This window comes from Benincasa hispida, chromosome 8 (assembly GCF_009727055.1).
Source record: "Benincasa hispida cultivar B227 chromosome 8, ASM972705v1, whole genome shotgun sequence".
In the NCBI taxonomy this organism is placed as follows: domain Eukaryota; kingdom Viridiplantae; phylum Streptophyta; class Magnoliopsida; order Cucurbitales; family Cucurbitaceae; genus Benincasa; species Benincasa hispida.
In genome coordinates, this window is record NC_052356.1 from 48,349,379 (window position 1) to 48,356,527 (window position 7,149).

The following is a 7,149-nucleotide window of genomic DNA, read 5'->3' on the forward strand; positions in this document are numbered from 1 at the left end:
AAGCTAACCTTACTCCTACTCCTATCTAACAGACAACGCAATGAGAATATGCATGAGAGGTATAAATACGACAACCCTTGACATGAAATAAATGTATGGGAAAATAGATAAAATGCGGAGATGAATTCATTGCAATACTTAAGAGTGACCGCAAGGGCAACCTTAGTCAACGCAAGCCATGTGATCATGCTACACACACTAAAAGCCGAAATCTAGGACGTATGCGGTGTGTATGCATAAATGTCGAGATGACCGCATACCGCCACCATATCTTACTTCCTGGACGCAGTCATTGTCCTCTCTGTAAGGTTCATACGTTGTGTAATAACAAACAGAGCTTATTCCTAAGTCTCCATTCTTGCTTATGCAAACCTAATCTAGCCCTCTCGAGCACCGATTCTAACCTAGCTCTCTCAAGTCATTAGGTTCTTTCTTTAGACTCTCTCTCGAGCAACTCTAAAGGTGTGATGGGCGCATACATAAGACAAGGTAACCGCATGAACTTTGCTGACCTAAGATTATTCCTATCTCTGGTGAACAATGCATACATTGCTTAATGCGACCAACCACTTACCCTCCCAGACAGTTAGTTGTTGCTGACTTTACTCATAGACAAGCATTGTGTTAGCCTATAGACAGGGCATCCGCAGCTTTCACACTAAGAAAATAAGGTTTTCTCACACAACTCATGCAATGCACACCTCTTGGTGGGTTTGCTACATGCTTCATATCTCTAATCTACACGACTAAGTATGCGATACTCTAGCAGTCTCACTTAAGTTTTTCAATGAAAAGAAAAGATGCTAAGCGAAGAGATGAAGATGGAGTCAAAGGAGACAGAGAAATGCATTGAAAACAAATTGTATTAATTCCTTAATCAGAAAATATCATACAATACAATATGAAAAATTAAAGGGAAATGAAGTGACCGGTTGGAAACTTGCTTCCAGCGAATGTGCATCAAGGCTACTGGTGGTGCCATGGATGGGTGGAGGAACTGACTCTCTCGAGATCTGGCTCCGGTTGAAGGCTCCGATCGTCACTCGGAATGGATGAAAGAAGTGAAGAACTCTCAGCCATCTTCTCACGCAGTTTGTCTGGATCACGGGGAAAATCCCCGATTCACAAGAATCATCCCTGGATAGCTTGAATTTCTGCTCATCGGCTTCTATTTATAGAGCTTCGGTCGCCAACAGCATTAATTGGACTGCTCTGAATCTGACATTCGCGCTTTAGTCCTTTCTGAACCTCTGCCACTAATGGCGTGGTAGGTGAAATTTCAGCATCATCTTTTGGTTTTTCTCGAGGTAGATGCGTTGATGCGTTCATTCCACCAACCTTGCGTTGATCCCATTAGTATGTGTTTTCGTGTAGCCACAATCATTCAATGACCGCATTCGCTTAATACCGCAACTCTACATGATGACCGCAATCGCTTGACGAGTGCAACTCCCATGCGATGGACACATATGGCTGATTAACGCAACATCCATGCATTGATTGATGGATTTGCCTTTGCGATGGAGAGTTTCTCCGCATGCGGTCGTCTATGCGATGGTCCGGTTTCCGCGTTTTCATCCATTTCCTGTTTTAGCTACAAAAATAAAACATTAAACGCATAATAATGCAAAATAACGGGTTAGCTAAGATTCATCATGCTGATCGACGTAAGCTCATTTTCTCGTGAATTCCTATCATGATTGCCGCATATTCTGCCTAACAACCTTCATAATTCTAAGTAAAAGGCCTAAGATGACATGCATTTCTGCATGTCATCAACAGTCTTGACATCCATTTTCCATATGCTAGAGTCATAATATGTGGCTATCAATAAGAGAATTCTTATAGACTTAAGCATAGCAACAGAGGAAAAAGTTTCATCATAGTCAACCCCTTTCCTCTAAGTATAAACTTTTGCTACAAGTCTAGCTTTGAAGGTCTGTACCTTTCCAGCTACATCTCTCTTTCTTTTATAGATCTATTTACACCCTACGGTTTTAACCCTTTCAAGTAGATCTACAAGCTCTCATACTGAATTAAAGTATATAGACTCCATTTCAAGGTCCATGGCTTTGACTCATTGATTCTTTTCTACATCATTCATTGCCTGTTTATAAGACAATGGATCCTCAACGCTATTTTCTGGTATGACAAGCTGAGTTTTAGTTAAACCCAAGTATCGGTTAGATTTTGATATAACCCTCCCATGCATTAAGGCACTCTCAATGATTGAGAAGGACGAGACTGACCCGAAGTGTTGGTTTCTTCATTAACTCTTGATGAGGACTAGCTGCATCAACAACCCTTATTGATTCTTCAGTAGCTTCATTTAATACTAATTTACTTCATAGTTTATGATCTCTCAAATTGGCATTTTTTTAAACAAATTTTTTTCTCTAATCAATTCAAACAAAAAAGTTATTTTTATTTAAACTCTTTTGATAAAAACTATTTAAACTAAACTTTGAAAGTGTTTGAAAAGCTATTTTGAGTGGTTGTCAAACATTTCAATTTTTTTTTTCAAAATAAAACACTTGAAAAGTTGAAAAATTAAACCAAACGCACACTAAATTTCTTAAGCAATTCACAAAGGGGATGTTTAGCTCACCAACTTTAAATGTTGGTGGAGTTGAGTTGGTATATTTTACCAACTCACCCTAACTCACCCCAACTCTCCTTTCTTCCCATCTTTTCAATGACTCTATCCATCGGCCATTGTCACACTCTGAGAACTAACTCCGGGTTCCAACAACCACCTTCAATGAAAATTTCGACGACCAACTCTGGGCTCCAACAACCACCTCTGATGACAATTTCGGTGACAAAATCCTGACTCCGATAACTACCTCCAATGACAGCTCCAACGACCAACTCTGAGTTCCAACAACCTTTTTGCGACCAACTCCGACAACCAATTCTGGCCTCCAACAGCCACCTCCAGTGACCCAACTCGGACGACCACCTTCACGCTACCAACTCCATCGACTAATTGGCTCCGACAACAAAGTCCGATTACCAACTCCGACTACAAACTCCAATGAAAATCACCTTTGATGATCACCTTTGAGCGAGCAACTTTGACAACCAACTCGAGGCTTTGGCAACCACCTTCGATTACAAACTCCGACAATCAACTCTAATACCAACTTTATGCGACTAACTTCGAACTCCGACAGTCACCCATCACTACAATCTCTAGTGAAAATCATCTTTGATGATCAACTTCGACAGCCACTTTCACCCGACCAACTCCGGCATTCGAAAACCACCTCTAATGACAAACTTCGACAACCAACTCCAATACACCTTCATGCAACAAACTTCAGGCTCTGACAACCACCTTCGATTACAAACTCCAGCAAAAATCATCTTTGATAATCAACTTCGACAACCACTTCCAACTACTATATGACTGATGACTGTTAAAGTATGTTGTAGGGTTGTTGGTTATATAAAAAAATATATTATTTTTTCTACATTAAGTGCAATATTTATACGTAAATATTTGTAAAAAAATATTTTTATTTAATTGAATTCACATATCAAATGAGTGTTAAGAATATTTAAACGAAAAGTATGTATGTAGTTGAAAAGTATGTAACATATAACCAAAAAAAAATTCCTTGAACATTTTTCAACAAAAATTAGTGAAAAATAGAGATTTGTTCTTTGATGATCCTCCAAATTTAGAGGAAACGAAAGTGAAACTATTGAAAACATGTGGTGACATTCCATTGGTTGTTACGATGATGAGGGAGATTTAATTAAAAAAATTCATGACATGGTAAAAATATAGAGTAACAATAGGAAGAAGGAGAAAAAGAAGATGATAATGAAATTCATGGAGAAAAATTAGCTAGAATTAAAAGTTTGATTTCGCTTTGGTTTCTCATTTTATTTAAACATATCTCTACAAGAAATGTAATAGATTAATTGTTGTTCATTGTCCAACAAAGAAAGAAGAAAGAAAGAAAGAAAGAAAGAAAAATTTTCAAAATTAAAAAAAAAAATTTGCAATCCATATTTTATTCAAACCAAGATGGGTAGAATTATTGAATAAAAAAGTTTCAAAACAAAAATAATAATCATAAAAGCATATTATTTAGAGTTAAAAAAACTGCATTAGATACCCAGACATATGAACTCAACTATACACCCTAAACACAGACATATAAACTTGGATCACATAAATTTACCCCCCAAACACAAACATATGAACTCCACAGATATATGAACTCCGCAGACATATGAAATCCAGACATCCTATCTCAACTCTGCGCCCCAAATAGCCCCAAAGTCAGTCCTAATGAGTCATAAAAATTTGGTTAATTTAGCATGCTTTATAACCAATTTTTAGATCGTCATATATATTATATCAATTGTCAACATCATTAATACAAAGAAAAAGTTCAAATCTCCCTTTAATCCCTCAATTTTCAAGTTTGTTATATTTTAGTTCTTAATATTTTAAAATATTTGTTTTGGTCTTTATACTTTCAACTTTATCGTCTTTAGTTTCTAAATTTTCAAAATATCTATTTTAGTCTCTAAAATTTTATGAAATAATCATTTCATACATAAAATTCAGTTTGCACTGTTTTTGTCTCTAACTAATTTAGCTTGAATTCATAGTATTTGTATGTTGATACACGCTGAAAGTGACATTATTAATTTGTTAAAACTAAGATAAAAGTATGAACAAAAGTAGTTAAAAAAAAAGGGGGTTAGAAACTAAGTTCATCAACTAAAATAGAATTTAAACTTTAGAAAACAAAAAGAGAGTATTGTCTTAAGCCATACAACTTATCATTTTATTTGTAATTTAGCATCCACAACTAGAGAGTATTATTTTAGGGCCAATATGACTTATCATTCTATTTGTAATTATTTACCATCTACAAACTAGTCATAGAATAACAAATCAGGGGTCTTTTAATGGCAATGCAATGTATTAACAAAAGAAACCAAACTTTGAAAATGTCCTTTATGTGAGGTGAGGTGAGGATGAGGCTGAAAATTTGTATACAACACACAATGGAAGAAAATTCCCAATTCTCCATTGACTAACAAAGGGTGTTAAAAAAACCTAATGATCTGAAAAATCTAATCAATCCAATTCATTACCTATGATTTAGGTTGGAAATTTAACTCATTAAGTTGGATTGGACTTAAATAAATGCAATTTTTTTATGAGTTGGATTGATTCAGAAGTTCACCTAAACAACTCAAATCAACACGAACTAATCCAAACTTATTATTAATTTTTACAAAGTATGTTATATATATATATAAACTTTTTGAGTTTTTGGATAATTTATCGTCCAACAAGTCCTAAAAATATTTTTTAGCACTTCGAATATATTAGATTATGTAACAAGTGGCAAGCATTCGGCATTCCATGCTCAATTTCAACCTGTTCATGTAACAAGTCCTAAAAAGTAGCGGTACTGTTCATATAACAAGTGGCAAGCATTCGGCATTCCATGCTCGCATTTTATGGTCGTTTGCTCACATTTTAACATGAACTACGAAGATTTTATTGAGGACTACTACAAATTGTCAACGTATGCTGAATGTTACTCTCCTCAATTTCAACCTGTATCGCATGAAGATTACTGGATCATGCACCCTAATATGCCCGGCTTACATCCTGATCCATCGTTGTTGAGAAGACAGAAGACCTGGTGATCCGAAAGTTCACGTTAATTCACAACGAGAAATGGATTGGACAGAAACAGCACTCGACAAGATTGGATTTTGTAACCAGTTAGGACATAATCGAAGGAGTGTCCTTCGTTACTAAGACAGGCTCCAGATAGTTAGGCGATTGAATAATAAATAAGTTTTTTTAAGATTATATATTCCATCTTTATTGTATTCAATTTTTTTTTATTATTTTCATTTTATATCAAGTTTTTTTATTATAATCTATTGTAATTCAATTTTGTTTTTTTTTTTTGTAGTCAATAAAGTTTTACATTATTTCTCTTACCCTCAACTTTTCTCTACTATTATATTATATCTCAATTTTAATATTTTTTCTTTCAAACTTTAACCATTGACTTGTTGATTCCGGATGTTGTGTACGAACCATCCATAATTCATACGATCATAATATTGTATGGCAGACGGAATCGTACTACTGGAGGAATATCTTGCAGACTCGGTAGAGGGGCATAGATTTATTCCAGTTGAGGACTATCATCTAATCACAGCTTGGTCTGAGTAGATGGAGGCTCGAGACGCATAACTAATTCCTTGTCTGTAGAGAGTGCCAACGTATCACTCTACAAGAACATAGAAAGTCGTATTGTTGGGGTGTTACCTGTTGACGGTTGAGCCCCGGTCACACCGTAGTGATTGTACGATGTCTGGTTATGTAAGTTTGGTCAACTGTACTCGGTGCGACCCCACCTACGACGAACGATTAAGCGATTGAGGTTAAATTAATATGGTTAGGAATATAAATTCGTGAAGCTCACATATGATGCAGACGAGGAAACCAGGTCATAAAATAATGCGCGACTATATACTAACAATGGAGTGGTGGAATCTGTTATTATCAGTATAAATCAAGTCATTTTGTTCACAATTATGAGATGTTCCTGCCAACTGGTTAGCTACACTTCATAATGCGGGCCGGTATCATGAGAAAGGATGGAGCATGACTTGGTTATGTGTTGTATAGACAAACTATGCAAAAGCAACAAGACCTGAGGTTCGAGAGATAAGTATGTATCTCAATTTTTGACTACTTGGCTTGAAGCTATTCCACAATGGCTCACAGCTGTTTAATGACCTCAGTTAGTTGGACGAGCCATATTGTAATGTTGTTTTAATTCAATTTAATTTTTATATCACATTCTAGTTAATTTAAATTCTGAATTTATCAATTTAAAAATTTAGGTGGAGAAGACAAAATTTTGTGAGTGCTAGGACAGCCCACACATTGTAGTCAACCAGTATTGATACTGTCTTTGATCTGCTTCAACCTGAACAAGGTAAACATTACACTAACCTAATTGATTATTTTATTCACCATTTTTATTGTATTTGTCTTTAATATTCTCTAATAATAATATATTTTGTGTTTCAGTTATTTAGGAGCTGTACAATTTATGTGCATACTTGTGCGTAATTTTTTTTGTA